The sequence below is a fragment of the Brienomyrus brachyistius genome, chromosome 19, assembly GCF_023856365.1.
Source record: "Brienomyrus brachyistius isolate T26 chromosome 19, BBRACH_0.4, whole genome shotgun sequence".
In the NCBI taxonomy this organism is placed as follows: domain Eukaryota; kingdom Metazoa; phylum Chordata; class Actinopteri; order Osteoglossiformes; family Mormyridae; genus Brienomyrus; species Brienomyrus brachyistius.
This window is the reverse complement of record NC_064551.1, coordinates 1,458,931-1,486,778: the sequence shown is the minus strand read 5'-3', so window position 1 is coordinate 1,486,778 and position 27,848 is coordinate 1,458,931. Positions and strand designations below refer to the sequence as shown.

The 27,848-nt window shown below is 45.6% G+C and overlaps 1 long non-coding RNA gene across 5 annotated transcripts; it reads left to right on the top strand.

Annotated features, from left to right (window-relative positions):
- Window positions 1-372: 372 nt before the first annotated feature.
- Window positions 373-27,745, top strand: LOC125715232 (uncharacterized). Of its 5 annotated transcripts, none has more exons than XR_007383973.1 (8): window positions 373-772; window positions 2,249-4,403; window positions 4,800-5,035; window positions 18,906-19,010; window positions 21,529-21,783; window positions 23,409-23,498; window positions 23,926-24,059; window positions 27,183-27,745. It is a non-coding gene; the product is annotated as an uncharacterized LOC125715232 (long non-coding RNA). The 5 variants fall into 5 exon arrangements; XR_007383972.1 differs by lacking the exon at window positions 373-772 and adding an exon at window positions 1,456-1,777; XR_007383974.1 differs by lacking the exon at window positions 2,249-4,403.
- Window positions 27,746-27,848: the final 103 nt, after the last annotated feature.

Genomic DNA, 27,848 nt, shown 5'->3' with positions numbered 1-27,848 from the left:
GGATTGTTTTTGAAGTAGTGAAGTTAAAAGAATGGTAATTTTAAAATATTTTAAAAATACAATGTGTAATTTGTTCCAAGCTTAAGCACTGTACACAGCTAATTTTGCTGAAGATATTTAGTATCTTTCTCAGAAAATTGAATCTGTGGCTTTTTCATCGTTAATGAAACTTTGTTCACTATTGGATTACACCCTGCTCATGGATTTACATGTAATATTTATGTGTGAACACCATTTGAAGGTAGTTAAAAGATGTTGTTTCTGCTGAAGGAACCTCTGTGCCGCAGTCTATTAGAGCTGCTCTTAATCTGAACGTTTGCTCTCTGCTGTTCACTCCTGGTCTGATCAATCCCAGAGCTAGAGGAAGCGGAAATGTGTCCCTCGTCACACGCCACCGGCAGGGTCACATGAGCACGGGGCAGCGAAAATACGATGCTTCTCACTTACACTTACGCTCACACGGACCAGATCCATTATTTTTTTCCTGATAACAAAGTATAGTCACGCGGCCAGTATCTGGCACATCTCTCTGCATATGGGGATCCCAACAGGGAAACGACATCAGGATCTGCCCTTCCGCCCAGGCGTTCTCTAAAAAAAGAGGATTCCCCCCCAAAATGTCTATCCCTGGTGTCACCATCATCCTGCAACACTCTGGAGATTAGTTTAGATCAATTTGATGGTTTATTAGAAGACCAGACATGTAGAGACTGGCTGATGGCTGTAACGGAAAAATACAGAAACAAAACAGCGAAGAAACTGCTGTGACAAGGTACACCAATATTACTAAAATGTCTCAGTTTACACTAAATGAGATGAATATTCTACAATCGCAAATTCATCTTTATCACACGATGAAATATGAGCCGCATCTGTTTTTGTAAGGCAGGCATGTCTGCGCTTTGAGGCGCAGTCTTAGTTTTTCACTATATTGTGTGCTGGTGCGGAGACTTGTTAAGAAACGTTGAGGTAGTGCAATTCTGTTGGAGGAATAGTATAAATTAGCATAAGGCATATAATTAGGATTTAGGTTCTCAACCAAAAACGTGCCTGGAGTCCCCTGCACAGGTTATGATATTGTCTGTGATGTATGCGTTCTGCAATGATGACAGCAATTGCTAATGTTTATTAATATAAACATATTTTCCAACAACGTTATTTTTTCTGTTTATGACATTGTTCTCTAAGCAGAAGGTGAATATGAACAAAAAACAACGTAAAACCCAAAATGTAGCTCTAATATAATAAACAAAGCGTGACAGCCATTACACGTGTGCTTAATAAAGGTAAAGACCCCATTTTTAAGGTATTAGTCTTCAACAAAATAAAACAAATAACGCAAATTTTTTTAAACATTGTGTGTCTCCCCCCCCCCCAATTAGCTTTCCCGCGAGACTCGCCTAACTGAAACCTTAGATTTTTGCAGTGAATTCTGGGATTCGATGCAACGTCACAACCGAAACAGAAGCAGATATAATACGATTGATTTTCACTAAAATCTTCCATAAAGAATAATTTTTAAGTATACTAAGTGCATATTGATATATCAACGTATGTCTCCTTTTGAATATATATCGATAGGAATGTCGTACTTTCTTCTCGCTGAGGCCCCCCTATTGCGTCGCCCCCCCCCCCGGTTGAGAACCACTACTATATACCATCAAATTAAGGTCCTCCTGTAAACTGTACTTTTAGTAGATACAGCGGGACCCAGGTATCCGCGGTTTACCGCGGTGCGAAAAATTGGAAAGTTCCTAAATAAACGGTTTTTAAAGCGGTGAGTACCCACAACAGGCTACGATATATTTGAAAAAAGACGCAATTTTCTCATTACAGGTTATGTACAGGTAGACTGTCCAGTAATTTTCATTGTAAAATGGGCAGCAGTATGTTTTTCATTGCTCCTTCCTTTGAGGGGTATAAAAAGCATGATTTTCATTGCTTCGTCATCATTGATACGCGATTTTTTTCATTGCTCTATAGTCTTGATATTTAGGCTAAACCACCGAAATAACTTTCATTCGAGAATAAGAGAGATAGTACAGTACCTTATAATATTATACTTTGTACTTTGTTATTATTGAATTTAATGTTGGTAATGTCTTACTGTGCTTAATTGATTAATTAATGTTTACCATATGTAAGTACCCGAAAATCAGGCACCAGGATTGCTGTGTATAATTTCTCTCTGGAATGTATATTTAATGAGTTACACATGCTTTTAAATTATTTTTCATGTAAACCACAGATAAGTGGCATCTGTTACTTGAAGATTCAGGCAGGGCAGCTAGAGCTGCAAAGTTAGACTGCTGATGATTTCCTGAGCAGGAGTGGAGAGGATGGACCGCAGATGGTGGAGCAGGCAGTCAGGCCTGTGAACTCTTCTGTTGATTTGATTAAATGTCTGGGGCTCGGCTTTGGCATTCTCACTATTACATGAGGGACTCTGGATTCCTATTGTTTTCCAATCATTGCCATCATTCACTCCTCAATTAGATAAGCTGCTTGTAGCCAAAATACAAATCCGCCATTTATTTGCCATTTTTGAGCCGTGAATGGGGTCGGGCCTGTTTGGACACACATTTCTGTGCGTGGGTTGTGTGTATGTGCGTGACTACTTGTGCCTGTCTCCCCTCCATCCGTGCATTGCCTCGCGTGTGTGTTATTGTGCGCTGGTATTCACGCCATGCAGGCAGTGCTTTTGTCTTATGCCAGCCTAGCAATGCTCTGTTGATTGACAAAGGGGGTAAAGCGATAAACTGACACTGATATTACTGAGATAATAGACTGTTGATGTTGCTTCGGCAAGGAGACCATGCATGAGAGTCGAATGAGGGGTACTGTGACTAAGGAACTGAAAGGAAGACATCTGTGAGTAACAGGCAGGTCAGGGAATGGAAACCAGTCAGACTTCCAACCTGAGTGGCATGTGGACAGTGACAGTGTCCATAGGGACTGTTATCTCCTCATGGGGGAAGGGCAGAGGGGACCAGATCTGGGACACTGAGGACGTTAGCTTGTGAGGGCACTGTTCTCCAACAAGTGACATCATTGCATGGCATGGTATCCTTGTTTTTTGGTTGAAATACAAAGAAGTTTACAAAGATTGAGACAAGGATATTTAAGCTACATTATTATAGTTAATATACTAAAAAAAGCTGCATGATATCGTTTCAGAATCGTGACTGAGATGTGTGCATGCAGAATAATCGCATTGCGTTTGTCGGCACTGCTTTGTGTCTTGTTGACATATCCCACGGCAACAGTGCCAACTTATTTGACACACTGCTGGTAGATAACAACAACTTCTATTTGGCTATAGTTTATTTATGGTAAATTTCATCTCCTTTTTTAATACTAAAAATATCACAGTATTTCTTGCAGAAATGTCACATATTGCGATGTAATATCACAATGTGATTTCGTGCAGCTCTGTTTAATACTCAGCTGTATAAATGTCATTGAATGTGTGCCTGTCCAGCAGGGTTCCCCAGTTTCAGTCCTGCAGGGCTAGAATCCAACACAGTTTGCCGATTTCCCTGCTCAGACACACCCATTAAACCGGGTAATTCGCTGATTAAGGTATGTTTGCAAACTGTGTTGGATTCTGGCCCTCTGGGACCAGAACTGGGCAACCCTGCTGTACAACCTTGCAAGTTCCTATTAAGCAGATCAGATCATCTGAATGCATTTCTTGGTGTCTAGCATGAGATGACGTAAAAGGACGCCCCAGGTTTGGAACCCCACTGCTGGTGGTGTGAGGCATCAGTGCCCACAGAGCCACAAGTCCACTCTTCACTGGTTACATGTTCTGAAGATATGCTAAATGCAGGATGGCTCAGTTTAGCCGCTAAATTGGCCGAAGTACCACAATCTTTACTTGTTCCTGTGACATTTTAATCACCATAGGTCACACTTTATGTACATCTGAGCCTTATAATTCAATGACTGTGAAACGCAGAGAGACGCATATCACATATCCTTAACACTATTAATGTGAGACCGTGGGAGGAAGAGCAGTGTGTGGGGAAGGGTTTGGGCACTTTGGCATTTCCACTTTGATTGATCATTGGCTCCATACCTGCACCTCGATCAATAGAACCCAGCTGGCACAGAATGGACAGATTGATTGAGGGCTTTTAATAGGGTTAGATGTGTGGATTTCGAAGCCTGAGGGTGTTGGCTTTAATTGGACGGCTGGGTTAAAATTGCAGGGCTTTGTGCTGCAGGTTAAGCCCTTTTAAAGGGGCCTTGACCCCTTTTGTGTTAGGATCCCTCCCCCACATTTTGTTTTGTACAGGAATATGCTTTGTCAAGATCTGTATTGAGCAGACCAAGGGCCTGAGCTGGTGCACAGGACATGAAACTGCATGTGCTTGCCAGTGCTGATTAGCGGAATTACGGTAGATTTTATTAATGTCTTTTGTTTTGCACTGTGGAAAACGAAAGGTTGATCTATGGGCCATATTTAATAATTCCATTACAGAAAATGGCTGATCGATCAATGCTGTCATCTCCCTTATTTCAGTAGTTGTCAGTAGCTCTGGTGCTGCCAGTTTTAAAGGTTTATAAAATGTAAATATTGGCCGGGAGTATTAGTATGTTAACAGATATGTGGAGAATCTGTACATATTGTTGGTTCCATTTTCAAAAAGACAATATGCAATGCAAAATAATAATGAACAAATGTGTTCAAGAATTGCAAGAGAAAACCTCGATTAATGATGAGGTTGAAATCAAGCTTCATATTTTACTCAAAATTGTGTAGCTATAATCCTTGTTTAACATTTCTTTTTCAGGCATAAAGTGGCCCAGGGTTCGCACAGTGCTCACGGGCGCGCACAGTGCTCATGGGAGCGCACAGTGCATACGGGCGCGCACAGTGCTCACGGGAGCGCACAGTGCATACGGGCGTACAGAAGCAGGCGCCAATGTGTGATGCTCTGGGTCCTGTGAAGTCGGACGAGGGGCAGCAGTCCAAGAGACCTTCTTGCTTTTGCCAAGGTTTGCGGACCTGTGTGGAAAGACCTCCCAGGTAGGGGATCAGCGACGTAGCGTCAACAGAAGCCGCCTCAGTGAAGATCCAGTAAAAACTACCCATTTTATATTGCAGCTTCTGCTAAACAAACAAATGAGTCAGTAGATGAATAATGATGGATCTGTGCCCGTTATCGCTGATGTTCTGTGAATGCGTCCATGTCCGCTTTGCAGCAGCTGCATCTCAGTATGTTTCCCTTCTTTAATCTCCTTCTTTGAATGTTAAAGCATGAACCCACACAAAGTGATTAAAACATTTCAAGAAGCACAGATCTTTGAGTCGATTGGCAAGCATCCGTGTGGCTGCAGACAGGGCGGAGTGCTAGACGGGGCTCCTGCCCACTGCGATCATGCCATGTGCTGCCGCTCATTAGTGACTGGAACTCGCAGCCGCTCTCAGTGCGTTCATGTGCTGGAGGTGAATCACAGGCCCCTGCTCCAATCATGATGTGGCGACACCTGCCAAAATGCACTCAGTGTCTCCTGTTGGAAGTAAGCTGGCCTGGGGTAAGTTGTTACCTGAACAGGAAGTCCCTCCCCCTAGTGGGTTAGTTCCTGGTAAACCCAGTGAGACAGCTGGGATCCTTCCAGACTGCTCCCTTCTATTTTCCCACTAGCTGGATTGCCTTTACTCCATATCTTGTCAGGGCATTTAACGTGGTGATTACTTTTTCCTTCCGGCAAAACTGCTTGCGAGACTGTCCAGACGTGTGTCACAGTGCAGTGGCTTCCGTGGTTCATAAAACCAGATCGTCACCCCCCGTGTCTCTGTACATCATTACGTGAAGGAGGGATCTGGGTACTGCTGCTTATCTGGGTATATTCCTTTACAGTATGTTTCTGCACGTGCTTGATGTGTATCAGGTCATGTTTTGAAGCAAACAAATACAGTTGCAGGTGGCGGAGAACCCAATGGTCTAACTTTGCTTGTTGCCTGCTGTTAAACAGTAATAGTCTTTAAGCCAGAATAGAAGTTTAACACAATTTAGTGGGCGCTAATTGCCTTTGCACCCTCGTGGAGAGTTACAGCAAACGAGGAGGTGTTAATCGCCTTGGAGCCCCAGAGGACATTTGTGATGTGCATTCACTATGCGTGTGAGCACATGTGTGTTCAGTGTGAGCTGAAATTCTGCACAGCTGCTGATTGAAATAACCAGAGTCCTCGGGGGAAAATTCTGGTATATTTTACTCACTGGTGGCCAGTCTCGTGAGAGAAAAATTAAACAATGAACCCTTAAAGAGTCACTGGCCCTGACTGAAAAAAAAACACAGAGCTTAGTCGGTTCATTAGCCACGAATTTCAGGAGGATAAAAAAGTTAGCGTCTGTCTCTGAGAGCCATAGAATAAGATCATTGCCCTAGAAATCCACTTGCATAATCAGGCCGTAGGAAGTGAAATTGAGCCCAGCTTCATAAATTGCGTCAGTAAAATTGAGCTGTAATGTTGCTAAACCTCCATTAAGTGTTTTGGGACAACGGCACCAGGATGGGAGGTAATAAATGTTAAAGTTAAATATGTGCAAGGTAAAAAATAGTAAGCTGTGTTACAATTTGCATATTATTGTATATAAAGGTATAAGGTAATGGATTGTTTAAATGATGTTCAGTATCGGTTTATCAAGACTCAAAGGTTTATTGCCATTGTCCTTTCGTCAGCGCACTGTGTGAATGTGTTTCCTCCTGTCCTGGTGTACAGCGCAAAGGAGTAGGAGACTGAGTATAAGGAGTAAGTTAAAAGAATAGAATAGAAATAGAAAAATAATAAAGAAAAATACAGGAAATATACAATAGAAGAGAAATGTAGAGTAGAAATTGAATGTGGGCTGGAAAGTGACAGTACAATCTGAGACGTGTCGAATTAATTAAATATTAAAATGAATAAAACTGGTCTTTTTGTCAAAGGCCGTATTTGGTGTAAAAGGAACGCAGATCATTCTTAGAGAAACGTCCTGAATGCAGTAAAATGCACTTTTAGATGAATGTCTAATAACACATAAAGTATAAATATATATTATATATATTTATTATATTAAAATATGAATGTAAAAAGAGTTCTTGTATAGGAATTTGTATCGGTATCGGCAGTTGTGTATCAGCATCGGATCGGAACTGAAAAAGTGTGGATTAACCCATCCCTGATACTGAAGACGCTTTATGTTTGAATGTGCTGCACACTGACACTGCATTTCAGTGTTTGCACTTCACCTCAGTTCTCCACTGCAAAAACCGCAGTTTATATCCACAAACGGTACCTTTAGCCATGAAGAATGCCCTGCATCAGGGGTTTCTGAGTGCCCTCGTGTGTCAGGGCCGTCTTCCAAAGAGTGATCTCCCACATGCCCTTCGCATGTCCTTCATGAGGAGTGATAATGAGCTATTGCCGAAGAATGTGCCGTCCATGGTGGGACAGGACGTGAAATGAGGCTGGAGTGTCGGCCGCTCTTAGACAGAATGTGCTGGCGCCCACACGCCCCGTTCGCGGCCGCATTAATGCCGGTGCGCCCTGCCAGGATGTCCGCGCTCCAAAATGCGTGCAGCTGCCTCCGTAATCCCAGCGGCTGCCTGTCACTCCTGGCCCGCTGGGTAAATGCTTGCTTGCAAGTTTGGGCAGACGTTAGCGAAGCGGCAGGCCTGGAGCCGCCTTGACAGATTAAGAGCCCACAGGGGAGGTGGGGCGGGGTGCTGTCAGCTTGCTCGACCTTTTGGCAAGGCCCCGTCCTCAGTGCTGACCCCCCCCGACCTTCACGTGCAGCAGTCTCTCCCTAATGGGCCTGATGGGGGGGGATGAAGTGAAACAGGGTGAGAAAGGGGGGGCAGGGTGTTTTTTCAGGGCCCCATCCATGTCATTGAAGTGACAGCGAAGATGGTTAATCTGTTTCCTCTTGGAGGCTGTTGCTGAGGTCTTGGGGGGTGGGGGGCTGGGTCCAGGAGTTCAGGTTCAGCTTAACCAGCACCAGGACCGTACATAAAAATTCTGGGCACCCTGTCTAAATATCACCTTGGGGCCCCCACCGGACTAGCTCTAATGTATGTCAAGTGCTCGGCCCCCTGAATCTGCCAGTGAATCCATGCGGACCGTGATCAGCACAGAGTACAGCCCGAGCCGTTCTGCCCTACACAGCTGTAGCGTCATGCGTCATGTCGTAGGACGGCCTGTGCGTCAGGTGACACAGAAAAAGTCCCCTCTTGTCCGTCGCTATCTGAACCACCTAAAACGAGGAAACGCCTTCAGAGTTAGATTTTTCAGTGACTGTTGCTCATGTTTTCGTTGGTCCGTTTTTTCTCAGTCCACTGTTCACAGATAGCTGCACTGGGCAGCAAGCCAGTGTTTCTCATGTGCGATTAGAAAAGCGAGGAGTCGCCGAAGCTGCCAGTGGCGGCAAGCAAGCAACAGTTTCACACGGCGGAGTGAGGGCTTGGCGTCTCCGATGAGAAGTGAGCGTGATTCCTCCTTACACCTGCATTCTTATCTTCACCCAGGAGGTGAGGGTGCTTGTGCAGGCATATGGCTGTGCGGGTATCTTAGTGTCGGAGCCATTAGCTGATTAGTCATGCTGGTACAGAGAATTTCAAAAGAATTTCCTTACTTTTTCCATGTAAGAGCTAAACTATTGCCCTCCCTGAAGGTTCATGAAAGAGTTGCAGAGGTGGGCGGATGTCACCCCTGGGGGGGGACGCCCTTCTCTGTGGAGCTCCGCTCCGCTCCTCTCCTCTTCTCTCTGCTGCTCTTTTCACCCCCCGCGGGGCCCTAATGTCGTGCCTTTGATGATCCGTCCAGCGCCTCTGGGGGGTCACGCCAGGTGATGCATTTAGCGTTAGCTAATCAAGCTGCGGGCTATAGATTTTTATGAGGGACCTGGGGGGCAGGATCTTACCTGACATTACATCTGACTGTCATGGTGGAGAAAATGTATACCTACACACATGCTGCCTTATATCAAGCACGCAGCGTGTGTGTGAGTGTATAAGTGCATGCATGTGGATCATGTATGTATTACATTGTGGGGACCAAATGTCCATACAATGTGATAAAAACCTGTTATTTTGAAGATTTTTTTTTGTCCCAACAAGGACAACTTCAGTATTATAAAAATCTGTGAATGCCAAAAGTCTTGCATTTTGCTTGGTTGCTTTATAGTTAAGGTTGGCATAATTTGGGTTTGGATTATGCCATAGATGTGGTTCATTAAAGACAAACCACACACACACACACACACACACGCAACAGAGGTTTAAGCTGTCATGTCTTTGAGTGGTAGGAAAGTAACCTGTATTACTCTAATTATTGTTCATGACTTTCTCTGTGTTAAATTACAAATCACTTTTCATAAACGTGACAATGGAAAGTTTATCTTAGGAAAGTTTTTCTTTCTGTGGTCCAGTCCAGTGCAGATCTGCAGAGCTTAAGGCATTTTTCTGCGGCTTATGTCAGCAGTTTCAGGCCTCCTGTCCATCGGATGCTGTAGCCTGGATTATCACTGCAGTATGAAATATTTTTAACTTTCTGTCTCTCTTTGACAGATTGTTTCTCAGGTCCGCATTTTTATAATAGTTCATTTTGGTTACAGATGCATTAAATGAAACATTAGTTAAAAAAAAAAAAATCTGCTAAATAATAAAGCGAACACAGACTCATTGTTAAGTTCCATAGACATTTAATATATTAAGTTGAATGTGATGTATTTTACTTCATTTTTGAGTACAAATGTACTTTTGTAAAAGAGCTTCACACATTCAAAGTTGCCAGGAATAAACCAACTTTATCTTTTAACCCTAAACTTTCCTGTTTCTATGTTTTTTTAGCTGATACATTTTACCCAAGCAAATAACATGTAAATAACAGTAAAATTTACCTCTTTATCTAGACATAGTGTCTATTGATATAACTGACAGCCTTCCGGGTAATTCCTTCTCAGCTCAATATGCAGAGCACTCTAGATTCATAGCCGCTACACAGCCTACTGGCCATAGCAGATGTGGTGGCTGTTTCTTACCGTTGCTCAGCTAAGTCAGGTGTTGTCAGCAGCTCATTCTCACTTCTTACTTAAGAGACGGAGCCTTTGACGCACCTGAGTGAGGTAGAGTCACAGACCGCTACCTACACAGCCAAGACCCCGGACGTGTGGCACGCTCACTGCACCGGCTTGGCACTTCTCCACTGCTACCGTCGTCTCTGCACGAGCAGCACGAGATCTGATGGCACTCGGCCATCGGTAATATGTCCCCACATGAGTTTTGCAGCCAAATATGACACCCTGTGCTAAATGTTTATCTGAGGTTAATTCATGGTGAAATGCCTTGGAAATGATAAGGAAGAAATGAAATGATATATTATGTGTTTCATCACATTATGTAATGTGCTAATGCTTGGTTCTGTTTTTGTAGTGGCTGGGCTTGAAATTTATTATTATCCATCCATCCATCCATCCATTTTCCAAACCGCTTATCCTACTGGGTCGCGGGGGGTCCGGAGCCTATCCCGGAAGCAATGGGCACGAGGCAGGGAACAACCCAGGATAGGGGGCCAGCCCATCACAGGGCACACTCACGCACCATTCACTCACACATGCACACCTACGGGCAATTTAGTAACTTCAATTAGCCTCAGCATGTTTTTGGACTGTGGGGGGAAACCGGAGTACCCGGAGGAAACCCCACGACAACATGGGGAGAACATGCAAACTCCACACACATGTAACCCAGGCAGAGACTCGAACCCGGGTCCCAGAGGTGTGAGGCAACAGTGCTAACCACTGCACCACCATGCTGCCCCTATTTATTATTATTATTATTATTATTATTATTATTATTGTCACGATCCATGGCGCGGGTAATACGCACAGGCAGGCAGGTAGGCAGGAAACAGGCAAGGCAAGCGTAATCGGGGAAACCGGGGATTTATTGGGGAAGGTAAGGGCAGGACGGAACACTGGCATTGACAACATCAATGACGGACAAGGGACACAGGCAAGACTTGGACTTAGACAAGACTGATCAAAAATAACTAGACGCAGCTGGGAACGATCAGGGAAGCACACGTGGATAATCAGGGGGCGTGGCACACATGAGGATCATACGAGCCGGGTATGACAATTATTATTATTACCTATCTCTGTGTGTGGAGTCTGCATGTTCCCCCCCCATGCAGATTCCCTTTGGCTGCTCTGGTTTCCAACCACAGCCCAAAAACACACGGAGAGGGTGAACTGTCTCCATTCCCCTTATTGTGTGAGATTGAGCATGTGAGTGCAGTGCCGTGCAGTGCAAAGATGTGTAGAGGGTAGACACTCCAATGGGGGGGGGCGTGACGTAGGGTACATTATCCTATCGGTAGGGTGGGGGGTAATTTTGAATGTCGGTTATTGAAGATGCGCACTGAGAACTTCAAAAAGGGACACATCCAGTCTTTTGGATGAAAACCCCCCCTGCACATACCTGTGTGAGTGTGTGCCCTGTAGTGGGTAGGAATTCCCTCTGGAGTGTCTCCTTTGTGGTGCCCTGTAGTGGGTAGGAATTCCCTCTGGAGTGTCTCCTTTGTGGTGCCCTGTAGTGCGTAGGAATTCCCTCTGGAGTGTCTCCTTTGTGGTGCCCTGTAGTGGGTAGGAATTCCCTCTGGAGTGTCTCCTTTGTGGTGCCCTGTAGCGGGTAGGAATTCCCTCTGGAGTGTCTCCTTTGTGGTGCCCTGTAGCGGGTAGGAATTCCCTCTGGAGTGTCTCCTTTGTGGTGACCTTTAGTGCTTCTTCTTTATTTAGTTACTTAGGCAATGCTTCTGTCCCAAACAGCATGATATTTGTAAAGTGGCATCTTTTACTGTAGTGACCTGCCCCTCACTGCATGGGATTAGACCTGGTAAACCTGCTGGTTCCCTGCTGTGCTTTTACCCCACAGGTCATCAGGTCAGGCTCCGGCTGCAGTCATTCTGAGTAGAGCAGATAACTCACCCGTGCCAGTTCATTCGCATAGCGAGTTGGCTGTTCCAGCACCATAGGAGTCACGTGGTGTTCACATGGGCAGGCCTGAGGGCGGGCTGTGGGCCTCTGCCCAGTACTGTTTGGCGGGACTAAGGGTGGGCTGTGGGCCTGAGGGTGGACTGTGGGCCTCTGCCCGATACTCTTGGGCAGGAGTAGTGGCAGGGGGAAGCCTGAAAGAGGTCTCCATGGGCAGGCTGTTTATGGCTAGCCAGGACCGCTGGGATTGCAGGCCTGTGGATGCTGCAGTATGGAGGAGATGACACTGGTGCACTGCCTCTCCTTGTGTGCAGGGGCATTTGTCTGAGCTTTTTAGGCAGGAGGAGGATTCTGGGTGGGTGGGTCTCCTTGGTTGGAAGGCTCTAACTCAGTGGGTGATCTTCTTTGCCAAGGAGAAGCTCTGTGGTCTGCATTCTTAATTGTGATTACATTTCCAAAGTCCATGCACCAGATTGAGCAGTGTTAGCTGAGGCTGAAGGGAAGTTTAGGTGGCAAGTACTGAAAAATTAATATATCAGTACATATTAATACAAACATCAGCATGAGATGTTGGCAGAGCCATAGGAAACACAGCTGGTTACTGAGTAGGGCTGGATTATAGATATATATATATAGGGAACAGTGAACAAATTTGAAATGAGAGAGTGATCAAGGGAGGGAAAGTGGGCAGGGTACCATCTCTGAAAGGGCAGCACCACGGTGTGTTAATTATTAATGGTCAGCGGGCTTAAGGAATTGCAGGATTAGGCCTCTTCCAGCAGATAGCATCTGCCCCTTATGGCCCGTGGAAGACGGCGCTCATGGGCTGCACACGCTGCCTGGAACCGGCCCCTGAATGGGCCTGAGGCTTAGGGCCCTGTGATTTCTGTGATGTGGAAGACGCAGATGGAATCACAGAATCGTGGGTCCATTCACAAGTGACCCAAACTCAGCCAATGCTTTTATTCAACCTGACCTCAACTCAAAACATAATAATTAATAAATGTTTAATGTTAATTAAACTATTAATAAAGACAAAATGATATCCGACCTCCTATCCGACCTGCTATATATATATATGCTTCAATTTTATTTTAACTGACCTAATACCCTTAATATTCCAGAACCCAGAACAAAGTTTTTATAATCTTCCGACCCAAAACAATTACCCTTTAGGAGACAAAAGTGGATACAGGCAGTAGAGACAGAGCATGACATGTCGTACTCTGCAAACTACTAAATCGTTGTCTCCTTAAAGGCAATTTTTTTCAGTTCATTTTTTTTGGTGGAAAAAAAATCTTAAAATCTGAAACAGATCAAAATAAATGTAAACAATGATTTCACAGGGCTCTGTGGGCAGCCCTTGTCATGCCCTGCTCGTCCGATCCTCCTGTCTCCCCGTTAACCTCATGTTAATTCCCTGTTTACCAGCTGTTTCGAGTTGTTTTCATTAGTTCTGTGTATTTAAGTCCAGTCAGAACATGTTTCCTTAGTCCTGTCATTGTATTGTTACTACGATTCTCGTATGCCTCTCCTTGTGCCCATCGAAGCCCTTATTCCCCGATCCTTCCTTGTCCTCGCCTGCTTCCCTGGCCCGTGCCCTGCGTACTGTGACAGCCCTGAGCTTTTACGGGGCTGCTTTAGGGTGTACTGCTCTACGTGCTGCTTTTTCGGGCAGGTGATGGGGGTGTTATTCTGAACACCAAACTGGCCTTTATGGGCCTGCATGCAGCTGCAGTCTGCTCTGCTATGAGTCCCCGTCCCTGCAGCCAGACGCTCCTTCACACCTACCTGCCTCCCAACAGATGGACTCCAGGGACGCTGCTACGTGACCCTTTTGTCATGTGACTTACCCGCTAGACTAGCATGCTGCGTAGGCTGGGTCCTGGAGTGTGTGATGTGTGTGAACTTCATACCCACATTACATGCACATACACACATCATACACACAAGTCAATGTATTCATGTCTTTATGGGGACTCTCCATTCATTTTTATGGGCAAAACCAATACATTTTTTTACCGCATTTTGGGGATATCTGGTCCCCACAATGTAATAATTATAAAAACGCACGCAGACACATCACACCCGTCACACACATCACACACACTTACGCATACTCACAAGCACAGGCAGTCACACTTTCTCATGACAGGGAAAAAAAGGCTGATAAAGGGAGGATAACGAGAGGGAGAGAATATGAGAAACAGTGAGAAACAGAGGGATGAAGGGAGGGAGAAACAGAGGGATGAAGGGAGGGAGAAACAGAGGGACTTCACCCACTGTGTATTACTCGCCATGATGGCACCAGTCTGTGGGGATTTTCAGTATTATGCGTGCCAGTGAGACACTTTAAACTAAACTGAACAAATAAATAACCTGAACAGTAAATACTCTGCTATTGGCACCCGTCTCCTTTGGAATATACTGTAGAAAAACCTCTGTGTAGTGGAAGAAGGAAGGGAGAGATGATATAGTAAAGAAAGTGGTGGATCAAACTGGGGTGATGATGACAGCCATTCATACACTAAAAGTATTGGGTAGTAATTACAGGAGTGGGCCACATAAGCCACACCCACTGCTGGTATACAGGTGTGTAATTAAGCAATCTGCCATGCAATCTGCAGCATCAGACAATGGCAGCAGAATGGGGGTCATATAGAAGAGGTTAGTCAGCCGAGGACCGTCATTGGACACCTTTCCAACAAGTCGCTTCTCCACATGTCTGTCCTGCTAGAGCTGCCCTGGTGAACCGCAAGTGAAATGGATGACAGGCTGAAAAGCTCCCTGGACGTCATCTTTAACACCCCTGGTCTGAGTCGGCTCAAATCCGAGGGCGGAGGGCTGAGTGTGAATTTAGCAGGCTGAAGTGTTGAGTGCTCTCTGGCTGGGAACTCTCCCACTCTCAGACATGACATGCCATCTCATCCTACCCTCCTTCCCTCCTTCCCTGCGCCACAACAATATTACGCCCCAAAACAGTCACACCTTCAAATCAAGTTTTATTTATGGTGCATCTTTACAAGTCGAATGTCTCTAAGTGTCGTTGTCACTGGTAGATTGTTTTAACTTATTTTTGAATGTTATGGGCCTTGCTAAGTAGCTCACTCGCGTCCAGCATTCTGATCCGGCCTCACCTCTCTGTGTTGGTGGAGTTTGAGTGTCCTGTCCATGCCAAGTAGTCCCGGTTCCTCCTTTAGTCTGTGTTCATGCAGGTAGTGTGCCCTGTGGTAGACTGGCATCCCATCCAGTGTGTGCCCCAGCCTTGTGCCCTGTGATGGATTGGCATTTAAACTTTGGTAGCACTTTATTGAGGGGCACAGATAATATAGTAGTACACACATACTTAATGTATCATTTAACCGGAAATGAAGTGTTACGTACTGATTCCATGTTTGTGCATCATTAACCAATCATAACGCTTCATGTATTTCATGCAGTTTGTATATTTGTACATGAGTTGTACTTGGGGGGGCGGCATGGTGGTGCAGTAGTTAGCATTGTTGCCTCACACCTCTGGGACCCGGGTTCGAGTCTCCTCCTGGGTTACATGTGTGCAGAGTTTGCATGTTCTCCCCATGTTGTCGTGGGGTTTCCTTCGGGTACTCCGGTTTCCCCCCACAGTCCAAAAACATGCTGAGGCTAATTGGACTTGCTAAATTGCCCATAGGTGCATAGGTGAGTGAGTGGTGTGTGAGTGTGCCCTGTGATGGGCTGGCCCCCCATCCTGGGTTGTTCCCTGCCTCGTGTCCATTGCTTCCGGGATAGGCTCCGGACCCTCGCGACCCAGTAGGATAAGTGGTTTGGAAAATGGATGGATGGATTTGTACTTGAGTAGTAACTGCGTTAATAAGTTAGTTGTACCCCCTCAAGGAAAATTTTACCAGTGCTTCTTGGTCAGTCTTGGTGAGCTTGTCACTTGGTCTGGTTTTCGCTCGTTGGTCCATTTCTTATATGGGTATTTTTGGCTTGAATGACTCATGTAAGATCACAGAGGTGTTGATGCCAACATTTTAGATGGAGCTACTCCGGCAGCAAAGAAAGCCAGAATATAAACTGGGCGTAGGGAGCTGCTGGGTCTCAGTGATGCAACATAAAACTGTAGACCAGATAACCAGGAGTCCGGCTGGTTATACCTGCATATCGCCGTCCTGGTCTAGGGAGAGCAGAGTCCTGAGCATGTCAGTTAATAAAGTGGGTCCAGGGATGGATGTAAGTAGATATACGGCCACCCTTGTTGCCACCCCAATCAAAATTTCTGGTGACACCACTGGGGTTGTCCTGTCCCCAATTCTCAATGTATCACGTTATTCAGTGGATATCAATAACAACAGAGGAGTTCCAACAAGAGGAAGCAAGTGCAAGTGACCTTGGGAGTGAGGCACTGCAAACATTGTAACCTGTCCAACAACAGCAAATAAACAAACCTTAACCTTCCTAATTGTCACAAAACAAAATAGAACACAAACTAAAAATGTATACCTGCTCCCTTCCTTAACATCAGTACATCAGTAACATAAGCAGATTAATTATTAGCCACAGTAGGATTTACTACACTATTTACACTATTTACTATTTACTCCAAGCACAGGCACACAGGTAGCACCAGGGCACCATGCCACAATCAGTGCAATAGCCAATGAGAGCTGGGCTTGGTTTGGGCATCCACCAATCAGGTGTGGGGAGCAGTTATCATGCCCAGGTGATGCAGAGCAGCGGCAAGGTGCAGTGCGGGCCACCAGAGCTGGAAACGGGAAACAGTGACACCCCCACAGGCAGTCACAACAAAATAAATACGTCTGTGGGCATAATACTCTATTTGTCTCATCCAAATGGATCCCGATGATCCTTTAACACCATGCCCACATTCTAGTATCCTGCTGCCATGTGCTCTCTGCACCAACAGGGGGGGCTGTGGAGGATACATTGTGTGCCACACCCATTTCCCCCTTAGAGCTCTTCCTCCAGTACCAGTGAAGAATGAGCCTGTGTTTCTAGCTGCATCATTACCTTTCCATGAAAATTCACTAGTTCAGTGACAATGCAGTTTCAAAAACACAGGAATGAATAGATTCCCGTGGTTGTCTCCATGAAGCACGTGTAACAGGAGCACAGCAAGGGAGCAGTGAGCAAGTTTAATGAAGCAGGCTAATTTAATTAATGAATTTAATATGCACCAGAACAGAAAACGTATGCAGCGTTTTACTGTTATCATCTCCACACAACATCTTCTGTTTGTTTCTGGTGCATCTTTGGAAACTTAGGCTAGAAGCATCTGTCTCCTTGACAGCTGTATGCTTTTGCATATTATCTTCCTCACGTATAATTCACTTTGGACAAATGTGTCTGCGAAACAAATATAAATGCAAATAGGATGGGAAAAGCAGTGCAGGCTACCTTTTGCTGAGGACGCATCTCTCTGCTGCATTTGTATTGCGTGCTGCACTGACTAACATTTGCAAGTGACAGAAAGGCACAGGTATTGTCCACTCAGAGTCTGGCCCTTGTGCTGGAACCACAGGTTGGCATGGCCTTAGCCACTGGATTCACATCGACCCAGCTGAACTGTGTAGCTCTTCCCAGTGGGGAGCCAGCAGCTCGTGACCTGGGTCAGCCTGCCGAGCTCCTAGTGCCTCTGCATACAGCTCACCAGCAGCCTAAAAATAGGCTCCCCACTTTCAGCAGCGTGCTTGTGGATAGGGAGGTGGCTCATCATCGGGGACTCCACGCTTAGGAATGTCCAACCTGCTAATTGCTGTAAAAAGCCGCCTCTGGCCACAGTTCCTCACCTCCAGGCAGCGTCTCGGTCATCCACACTGACGCTAATCTTGTCCATTACATCTGACCACCTGCCCGCTCACTCCAAGCTGGTTTATGTTCTCAGACCCTTCACTTTATTGGCAGTGAGTGGCTCAGCAAGCTAAGTCTCTGAGCCTGTGATCGGAAGATCGCTGGTTCAGGCCTTGGCAGAATAGTGACACGTCCGTAGGCCCTTGAGCAAGGCCCTTAACCCTCAGCTCCAGGGGCCCCACTTATTGGCTGACCCTGCACTGTGACCCCCAAGCTATGGGGAGACAAAGAGAAGCATTCCAGTTCACCTGTACTCATATGTGTGCAAATGGCAAATAGAGGATTTATCATTATCACCTTATGCTGAGCACTTGCTTAATTGCTTTGCATTCTTGAAGAAAGGCCATAATGGGGGGGGGGTAGGGCTATACTTTTACTTTTTGCTTGTTTGCTGTTCTGTACTTGAGGGGGACGGGACGGGACATCCATCCATCCATCTCCGCTTGCTCAGGGTTGCTGTGAGCCTGTTGCCTATCCCAGGGGACAGTCTGAATGGGATGCCAGCAGTACTTGTTGCTTACTGGCCCCCCGCCTAACCTTGTCCATTTCCACTGAATTCTTGTATTCGGTTATTTTAATATATGCGCTGATGTTGAATAGAAGAATTTTTCATTCTCCTGGATCCTTTCGATCTTTGCTAGCATTTGTACAAACTGCTGTCACGTGTCTAAAGGCTGATTTAGACTTCAGCATGGCATTGACAGCGTTAGTACGGGGTCACCGCGCAGCCTACTGCTGCAGGTTGTAAATAAAATAGCTCCTTTGAAAACAAGAGTAGCGACAACGTTTGTTTGTATATTCACTGTGCTTTGACGCGCCATTATCTTAAGCTGCAATGCCACAAGCTGAAATGAAAATGGAAGATGGTCTTCCAGTGAATGAAATGACTATCACACAACAGGAAAGCTCTGCACAGTGGTCTGATACCCATTACTTTAAGCTTAAGGGCAAAAGAAAAAGCCGTCCATTCATCTTTCATGTTTACTACACACTGACAGGACTGGGATCACAGCAGCCTGTGCTGTTTCAGTGACCTTCAGTAAGAATGAAAAAGTCATTCATTTTCCACAGCCACTCATCCAGTGCAGGACCTCAGTAAATCTGGAGCCATCCAGGGCAGCACAGGAAATGAGTCAGGGGGACACCAACTTATCATTGGACAGCACAGAGCATGAGGTAGGGGACACCGGCCTATCACAGTGCAACACAGGGCACTAGGCAGGGGACACCAGCCTATCATAAGGCAGCACAGGGCACTAGGCAGGGGACACCAGCCTATCAGAGGACAGCACAGGGCATGAGGTTGGGGGACACCAGCCTATCACAGGGTGGCACAGAGCATGAGACAGGGGGACAACAGCCTATCACAGAATACACATACATTTACATTATAACCAATTTTGGGGCACTTGATTACGTGTTTTTAGACTGGGGACAGCCAACCGTGGAAGTGTGAGGCTACAGTGCTGCCCACTCAGGATCTCTCCAAATCCATCGCTACAACGAAATCTCCTCCATCCGCTGGATACCCTCTCACTAACCTCTTTAACAATTCACTGGTGCTGCTGACTGTGCTTATCTGTACCATCCCTGACATCCGCCACGACTGCTCCTGGCTTTTAAAATGACTTTTATGTCCTAAACTCTAGACCGGTCTGAATCATACCTGCCAACATTATGGGGGTCCCCACCTGCCCATAAAATTTGCCAAGTGGGTAGGAAATAGATCCTCACAATCATTAAAGCGTGGATGTGGGGAACCAGGAGTTTAATAGGAGAAATGGTGAGGTGGAAGGACAGTGGGAGAAGCAAAAAATTGGAAGAGACCTGGTGAATTCAGGAGAGACCCAGGGAAATTGGGGAGACCCGGGGGAATTTAGAGAGACATGGGGAAATCAGGGGAGACCCAGGGAAATCAGGGGAGACCCGGGGGAATTTAGAGAGACATGGGGAAATCAGGGGAGACCCAGGGAAATCAGGGGAGACCCGGGGGAATTTAGAGAGACATGGGGAAATCAGGGGAGACCTGGGCAAATAGAGAGACACATGGGGGATTCAGGAGAGACCTGAGGAAATGGGGAAAGTCCTGGGAGAATCAGGAGAGACTCAAGGAAATGGGGAAACCTGGGGGAATCGGGAGGGAATGCTAAACCTGGAATGTTCTTGCTTTGTAATGAAAACGGACAAAAGTACATTTTCAATGTTTTATATGATTATTGGATTTTCTGAATCAGTATTTTTTTTGCCGTTCATGCAAAAAAAATAAAAATCGTTTTTCAGACAATATGACTCAAACCCCTTCTATTCTAAAGTTCAAGAAAAATGAACTTTAAAATATGAGAACATCATGTTTATTCCTCATCGCTGACTGCACATTGACCTGATAATAGACTTCAAAATTGCTGACTTATAAAGTAATTAATGGCCTGTACAGGTCTTATCCAAGGAAAAATTCGATAAATTGATTGGTGTACAACTATCCCAACCCACGATTCAGATCTTCCTTTTTTAATATGTGTATAATTGACGTGTCATGTTAGCCAGATACCCCCGTTAACAGCATTGAGGCAGCTGGATGAGGAAGCGCCCTGTGTACAATAAACATAAGCAAGCTAAACTGTGGAATTATGGGTGGCAAGATGACGCATGCATGTGGTGCTGGGTATGAACACAGACCAGCAGCTCCCTTCCTCGTCCCATCAGGCTCCTCTGCACACCTCTGCCTTAGCACTTCTGTCTGCATTTGAACGCAGACCGCCAGCTTCCTTCCTCATCCCATCAGGCTCCTCTGCACACCTCTGCCTTAGCACTCCTGTCTGCATTTGAACGCAGACCGCCAGCTTCTTTCCTCGTCCCATCAGGCTCCTCTGCACACCTCTGCCTTAGCACTCCTGTCTGCATTTGAACGCAGACCACCAGCTTCTTTCCTCGTCCCATCAGGCTCCTCTGCACACCTCTGCCTTAGCACTCCTGTCTGCATTTGAACGCAGACCGCCAGCTTCCTTCCTCATCCCATCAGGCTCCTCTGCACACCTCTGCCTTAGCACTCCTGTCTGCATTTGAACGCAGACCACCAGCTTCCTTCCTCGTCCCATCAGGCTCTTCTGCACACCTCTGCCTTAGCACTTCTGTCTGCATTTGAACGCAGACCACCAGCTTCCTTCCTCGTCCCATCAGGCTCTTCTGCACACCTCTGCCTTAGCACTTCTGTCTGCATTTGAACGCAGACCACCAGCTCCCTTCCTCGTCCCATCAGGTTCTTCTGCATACCTCTGCCTTAGCACTCCTGTCTGCATTTGAACGCAGACCACCAGCTTCTTTCCTCGTCCCATCAGGCTCCTCTGCACACCTCTGCCTTAGCACTCCTGTCTGCATTTGAACGCAGACCGCCAGCTTCTTTCCTCGTCCCATCAGGCTCCTCTGCACACCTCTGCCTTAGCACTCCTGTCTGCAATTCCACCGAACAACTTAATTCATAATTGTTTCCCAACCGTCTGCACACCTAACCCTAACCCACCCCCCTGATATTGCTACTGCTATGTATAATCCCTATAATTTTCACTATTTTGCACAACACATTTATTTATTCATTCATTATTGTCATTAGTCTGTGTTTTGTGTGAAGCCACTGGCAGTGAATTTTGAACGCACTGCTTGATGTGTGACATTTGCGTGTTCTTCCCGTGTTGTGCAGGTTACCTCCAAGTTCTCAGCCCTCCTTCAGCAGCCCAATGACATACACTTAGATGTTTCTCCACTTCCTTCTTTCCTTCCTTCGCGTTCTGGAAACTGGCTGGATCACATGTTACATATGACAAGCGCGAGCTCGGCACCATGGACATGGCCTGTTCCTCTCACAGCCATGGTTCCCCTATCAGCAGGACCTTGCGGCTGCGGTTGACACGCAGAGGCTGAGCGATCTCCCGGCTTGGTCCTGGGCATGACGTGGGTGAGTCATGAAAAGAGGCTTAGGGAGATGAACCACCTAAGGAAACACTTAAGCTCTTAAATCACACACTATGGAGATCCAGCTAGGATTAGCAGAGGAGTATAGACAGCTCTGTGTGTTCTCAAGCTCAGTACAGGCAAGTGAAAATTGTTTTCTATAATCAAGCCATCTGCTTTCCTATTTTTCCTGTTATTGTATTTATCAAGTTTCTCTCTTTTTGTTACAGCAGAGATTTGCAAGAAATTTCTAAAAAATCTCTGCATTTACTCGTGAAATAAGCGAAAACTACAATCAGTTTGACTGAACCAGAGTTGGCCACAGCTTCAAGGGGGGTGCCAGGCATCGCTGTGATGTGCATGTCCCTTTGACTCTGACACGAGGAGAGGTCCTATCTGTGTCCTGTCCTTCCTCTGTGGTCTCTACTGCTAGCCCAGCTGGAACTGGAGTTAATGTAACCAACTGCTGGATCAATGTATATTCACTGTCTAATTGAAAGCTTCAGAACTTGCTGGTGTGTTTGACTTAAGGGACTCACTAGAGGAACCAACAGGAGTCTGCTCAGATCTACCCGCCAAAGCGGCAGAATCGGGACTGGCTACCCCGGCATTATTGTTATGGTTTATGTAAATGTCTGACAGGAAGCCATTGGGCTTGCGATGACCAAGGCAGTGCTGGCTGTCTCCGTCTGGAGTTCCAGCCAGCAGAGGCTTGCATTTATTAGCTGAATTGTAATACAGAAAACATCAACAGTTATCACTCAGCATTCTTTCACTGTAATTAAAAATTGAACTGAAATTGAGTTCCATGCTCTGGGGATGCGGAGCTGCAGTGCTTAGATTTAATGTTGTTATGTTATTACTGTATATGTTTTTACATACACACACACACACGCACAGAGAGATATATATATAGTTCACTAACTAAGAAAACCTCATATCTGCAAAATTATTGTTTCTTAAACATTATTTTCCTGCGTATTTCATTGTCTAGCGCACCAAAAGCCTGAAAATCACCAAAATTACAGATATGATGTTTTCTTAGTTACAGTAGCCGATTCACTCTGCTTGGTGCATATTTTATTTTCTGAAGTTTAGGAAATTGATTTTTTTCCCCGTGGTCCCAGGATGACACAGGAAACAGACTGTGACAGAATGACTTTGCAGTGCGACAGACTGTGGTATCGTGTTTGAGTGCTGAACGAAGCCACAGAGTCAAGCTGTCACAGTCCCCGTGGGTTGGTGACTCGCACCAGCTGGGAAGGCATGGATTAGGGCATCCCTCCAGATCGGGGCATCCCTACACCTGCAGGCTGCTCAGCCCCGGACCGCTCGTCCCAGCCCAAGGGGCCTTTACTGGGGGGTCGCGCTTAGCCCCCGCGCCCGCCACACCAAACGATCCCCATGAGCCCACGCACAAAGTCTCTCTGTATCCACAGCGTCAGGATTTTCTCTGCAAAAAGAACACTTCCGATGCTTCGTATTATGGGATGGAGGCACTGTGTTGCCTGGATGGGAAATATGATCCTGGCATGAATGGAGGCTTAATGTGGTCAAAGGCACCGTAAAAGGCATGTATAACCGGATTAGTCTCACTGAATTTAATGATAATAAATTATTGTTATGCAGGAGAGGATGCCTTGTCGGGCTGCTTGAGCATCATGCCCCGTGTTCCTGGACCAAGCAAGAGGCAGTGGGAGAAGGGCCTTTCCCTAGCAGGTGACCGCAGGCCGGGAGGGACCGCAGCTCCCACTGATGGGGGCTGGCTGGGGTACCGGCAGCTTCCTGTCCCTCTGGCCGTGCTGTTCTTTTGCTTTCATGTGCAGGAGAGGTGGAGCCTTCGCAAACAATTTGCCCTAAATCAACATTTCGTAATGCCCACAATGCGCAGGCAGCAGAGCTGAGAGTTTCGCTCCCTCACGTTTCCATGTGGCTTTGCAATGGCTTCAGGCCAGAAGCACATACTTGTACACATTCCCTAGAATGATTATCTTGACACTTTGTCAAAATTAAAAAAAGAAAAAAGAATACATCTAAAACCTTGCATGACTATGGAATTCTTATCTCACTGTTGAAGAACAACAAGCCCTCCAAGCTAATTTCCTCTACATGTGCAATGGTGGGAACAATCATATTTCCATTCTAGGAACTTGAGAGTTCCTGCTGATAAGGGAAAGTTTCACGAAACCTTGAAGCAAGCATGCTGGGAGAAAACAAGATGGAGCCATTTCAGAGAATAGTGCCGCTGTGCTGATCGTTTCAGGACGGCCGACATCAAAGGTCAGGACGTCCTGTAGTCTGAACGTAGACGATGTGAATGTCCCACAGATTTTAATACATTTATGGCAATATCAGTCCTTTACATTGAGTGTCACCTGAATAGATCTGCAGACGCATTCCCAAATACACACACACACACACACACACACAAACAGTACCATTTTACAGTAAGTCTCCCTTTTGCCACTTAAAATAAATGGTATTTAGCCATAAGTAAGTAAGTAAAACCTTACGGTGTGTTCAGATTTTTAGAGCATTTGTGGTTTTAAGTTCTACATCAAACATTGTAAAACTGTAGGATGGTAGAATGCGCCAAGCAGTGTAATTACACAGCTGCCAGACTGAAAGCAGTGCCTCACGTCAGCAGTTGCAATATGTAAATGGGCTAATGTAGACCCAGTGGAGCGATACAGCAACTGCGCAGACGTGGTGATGCAAATCTGAAAGGAATGACTCCACATGCTTTGTGTGTGACGTTCAAATGTGCAATGATTATGTGTGTAAAAAGTCAAATACATTTAAGTAAATACTGACTAAGGGTAAGTCATTTCAATATTTTAGCAAACATAGACATGTTATACATGAAGAGCACTTATTATATATTGAATGGTGCTCTATGGACAGTCAGAAATGAATGTTTTTTGCAAATGTTGGTCGTGTTTTTTTTCCCCAAGATTGCTTAACCGAAAATGTGGGGGTGATATTATAATGGTCTGGACAGCTAACCGCCATAACTGTGCTCTCTATGCTGCTGGGAAATGTCAGGTCGTCCCTCTGTGAGCTGAAGTGTAGCGGGAGGATGCAGCAGGACTGTGAGCTTAAACACTAGCAGATCATCATCACAGTGGCTGAAGAAGTTTGGATCGGGCTGGTCTGGATCTCAGTCCTACTGAAGCTTTATGGTGATGAACTCCAGTGTGGTTCTCAGGCGGTTTGACAAGTCGTGGAGGCGCAGAGGACGGTGAAATGGAGGCGTGCCGTAAGATTATCCAGCGGTGATGTTGGAGGCTGAATAGGGGCTGTTTGAGTAGCAGTTCTGCCTAAAGATGACGTTTGGAGCCATTCCATGCTGCAGCATTTTCTTCAGTAAATAAATAAGTGTCTTTGTGTGTTATTTAGCCGCTACAGGGGCTCAGCTTGTCTTTTATGTAATATTCAGTTTTGGCTGAGTATGTGAAAATTATATAAATGCAGAAAAAATCTGATGGGGGTGCTTTTTACAGTACTACAGTCCTCCTAGCAGTGTGTCTGTGGCATAGACCTTGAATTGACTCATATCAGCAGAAGTGTACAATGTTATCATAACTTAGATATTAAATATCCAAGCAAGCACAACTAGCTGAATGACCTTGTATGCCCTACTTGTTATGTAATTATCCTTCAGGCTGCTTCAGATGCTTCAAACATTAACAGACCTCCCGCGTTTCCTCTAGGTTTGTTGTGTTACACGCTGATTATGTTCTGATGAGCTATCCGCCCGTGTTTTCATAAGATTCATCACTGCTCAGGTCTTGGTTTTTCACAATGTATGTCATTAAGATGCGGTCGCTTGTTTGTGTATTTGGTCCTGGTAATTATGGCCTAGTGGTTTGTGACGACGTTTTTACGACTCCTCGCAAGTGCAAATAACAATGACGCCTTACGTAATCGTAGCGTGACTCACTTGGCTTTCCAGGCCACTTCTGAAAGTCAAGAAAAAATGTGATCTGCTGAGGACATCTGATGGCCTTCATTGCCTCAGGAACTCTCTGTATGCTGGATCACCTGACCAGGGCCAGGAGATCAGATGTTTCTTGTGGTGAACGCAGAGGGACCTGCATATCCCAGACGCCCCTGTCTCCATTGGTTCGTTTGTTTTGCTGCACTCCCCCTGATAATTGCCAAAATGTAGCTCGGAACAATTAGATGACAAAGATTTGTTGACCACAAAGTGTTTATATATTTACGTGTTACGTTAATTTAGCTGTGGATCATTGTGTCGGAAGTGACGTACAAGCTTGAGGTCAGAGAGGGAGCTGATGTAGCACACAGTACCCCGGGGCATTCTGGGGTTAAAGGCCTCGCTTGAGTGCCCAACAGTGATGGGATTACTCTGCTGGCCATGTTATTCCAGACACTTTGAACTCCATGTCTCCACAAATAGCATACATACATTGAGCTCCTGATTAACTACGGTCATTATTCAACCCAAAACTGAGCCTAGGGGCCATGGGCCTCTGCTCCGCAATGCAGCTTGCTAGAAGGTGCACTCCTCAGTAGATGACAAGCATGACTGTGCCGTACCCAGGGCAGCAGGACCTGCCTAGACACTGCACAGAATGTTCCAGCAATGTTTGCGACATGAAAGCAGCGTCAGCAGAGCAATACCCCAGGGAAGATTATTCGGAGGGGTGATTTGCACGCTAGCATTAGCTACCTAATCGAGCGACATCCAGAGCACTGGCCCGGGTTAATTGCCTGCTTTGCTGCAATTCAGTGGTTAAAATTTACAGGGGAGTTGTGGATGGAGCGTGGAGACAATGTTGCTGTCTTTCACTGGCTGGGAATTCCTTACAGATTGACTGTCAGGTATAGAAATACTTACAAAAATGAAGACCACAGGTCCCGAGACTGCTTAAAGACAAGAACATTTTTTACATTTGCTGTTATTTTTGTATTGTTGTTGGAACCACAGACTATGCGACAGGTGGGAAATTAAAGGCCAAAGCTAGTGAACAAGCTTTGGAAGATCGGGCACTGAAGTCTGGTGAATTTAATCCATAGCAATAATGATTGAACTCAGTAGGTACTGAAAACTGGAAATTGGACAGGTCAGTGAGACAGAATGAAAGGAACGTCGAAGGCCTGGTTTCCCATGAAGACGTCTTCCCCATTGTTTCATAATGAGGAGGAATTCTCTAGCTCAGGGGTCCCCAGCTATTTTTCCCAGTGGCCCAAATTCTATTAATAATACAAAGTCCACTGTTTCTGAAAAAATTTGCCAGTGTAGCGGTTAGAATTCATATGTTGCCCGGATTCAACTGTATTTCAGTGTGGATCCGGAGGGGAATCCGCCAGTTGGTGACCACTGGTCTAGCTGCACCTCCTTCACCATGTCCTGAAATAGAGGCCTTTATTTTTCAGCATCAACGTCCTGCTGGCCACAGCTGTTGTGCTGATGGAGACAGAGTGGGTGGAGGCGGCTGAGCCCATGTGTCCTTGGTTTTCCAATAAAGGCAGAGTGGACAAAGACCATAAGCCGGATCTAAGTTGTAAATATTGTAAACAGGTTCAGGAAATTTCCAGGGAACTTCAGGGAACAATGAGTTATATCCGGAATCTTCCAATGAAATTTGATAACGTTTACTGATATCTAGAAACCACCAGTAATATCTGAGTACATGCCAACACTTTACTAAACGCTTCACCACACCAAAGAACTACCATCCACATCACAAAAAAAGATCTTGAAACATCTTGTCACTTTCACTTGTCAACTGAATATCTCAGGGAACCTTGCTGACATCATGTTCATGTTACATCAGTTCATTAAGGTGAGTGATGTTTTATCATGGATGTCTTAATTATGCGTTAGATATACCCAGACCAGGACAAGTGGTTGAGAGATGGATGGATAGCAGATTTGATTGTTGACTGACCCCATAAAACTGAAAGCATTTGGAATGAAATCATGTTTTCCAAAGCCTTAATTTTTCAATGTTAGAGAAATATGTTTAATAGTAAATTTAAAGGTGGTTTCTATTGCTTAGGGGTTGTTAATATTAGGGTGACCACCTAATCCATGGGGGG